This window comes from Arachis stenosperma, chromosome 6 (genome assembly GCF_014773155.1).
Source record: "Arachis stenosperma cultivar V10309 chromosome 6, arast.V10309.gnm1.PFL2, whole genome shotgun sequence".
Classification (NCBI taxonomy): Eukaryota; Viridiplantae; Streptophyta; class Magnoliopsida; order Fabales; family Fabaceae; genus Arachis; species Arachis stenosperma.
In genome coordinates this window covers 38746328-38747850 of record NC_080382.1, presented here as the reverse complement: position 1 = coordinate 38747850, position 1523 = coordinate 38746328, and the positions used below count along the sequence as shown (strand labels likewise).

General features: G+C 41.7%; 1 non-coding gene across 1 annotated transcript; it reads right to left on the bottom strand.

The window, feature by feature from the left end:
• Positions 1-204: 204 nt before the first annotated feature.
• LOC130937690 (small nucleolar RNA R71) lies at positions 205-312 on the bottom strand. Its single transcript, XR_009068896.1, has one exon. It is a non-coding gene; the product is annotated as a small nucleolar RNA R71 (small nucleolar RNA).
• Between the last annotated feature and the right edge of the window lie 1211 nt (positions 313-1523).

Below are 1523 nucleotides of genomic sequence, written 5' to 3'. Positions count from 1 at the left end.
TTTTTAGCTGAGTTCTTGCAAATCTGTGACACAGTCAAGACTAATGGGGTTGACCCTGAGGTCTACAGACTGATGCTATTCCCTTTTGCTGTAAGAGACAGAGCTAGAATATGGTTGGACTCACAACCTAAAGAAAGCCTAGACTCTTGGGAAAAGCTAGTCAATGCCTTCTTGGCAAAGTTCTTTCCACCTCAAAAACTGAGTAAGCTTAGAGTGGAAGTCCAAACCTTCAGACAGAAGGATGGAGAATCCCTCTATGAAGCTTGGGAAAGATACAAACAATTAATCAGAAAATGTCCTTCAGACATGCTTTCTGAATGGAGCATCATAGGTATTTTCTATGATGGTCTCTCTTAACTATCTAAGATGTCTTTGGATAGCTCTGCTGGAGGATCTCTTCATCTGAAGAAGACGCCTACAGAGGCTCAAGAACTAATTGAAATGGTTGCAAATAACCAATTCATGTACACTTCTGAAAGGAATCCTGTGAACAATGGGACTAGTCAGAAGAAAGGAGTTCTTGAGATTGATACTCTGAATGCCATATTGGCTCAGAATAAAATATTGACTCAACAAGTCAATTTGATTGCTCAAAGTCTGTCTGGAATGCAAAATGCACCAAGCAGTACTAAGGATGCTTCATCTGAAGAAGAAGCTTATGATCCTGAGAACCCTTCCATGGAAGAGGTGAATTACCTAGGAGAACCCTATGGAAACACCTATAATTCTTCATGGAGAAATCACCTAAATTTCTCATGGAAGAATCAAGAGAGACCTCAACAAGGTTTCAACAACAATAATGGTGGAAGAAATAGGCCTGGCAATAACAAGCCTTTTCCATCATCTTTTCAGCAACAGACAGAGAGTTCTAAGTAGAGTACTTCTGACTTAGCAACAATGGTCTCTGATCTAATCAAAACCACCCAAAGTTTCATGAATGAAACAAGGTCCTCCATCAGAAATTTGGAAGGACAAGTGGGACAGCTGAGCAAGAAAATTTCTGAACTCCCTCTTAGCACTCTCCCAAGTAATACAGAAGAAAATCCAAAAGGAGAGTGCAAAGCCATAACCATGGCCGAATATGGAGAGGAAAGAGAGGAGGTGGACGCCATTGAGGAAGACCCCAATGGGCGTGCACCAATCTCCTCTGAGTTCCTCAATAAGGAACAATGGGAATCTGAAGCTCAAAATGAGACCATAGAGATTCCATTGGACTTACTTCTGCCTTTCATGAGCTCTGATGAGTATTCTTCCTCTGAAGAGGATGAGTATGCCACTGAAGAGCAAGTTGCTAAATACCTTGGAGCAATCATGAAGCTAAATGACAAGTTATTTGGAAATGAGACTTGGGAGGATGAACCTCCTTTGCTCACCAAAGAACTGGATGACTTGTCTAGGCAGAATTTACCTCAAAAGAGACAAGACCCTGGGAAGTTTTCCATACCTTGTACCATAGGCACCATGACCTTCAAGAAGGCTTTGTGTGACTTAGGGTCAAGTGTAAACCTCATGCCCCTCTCTGT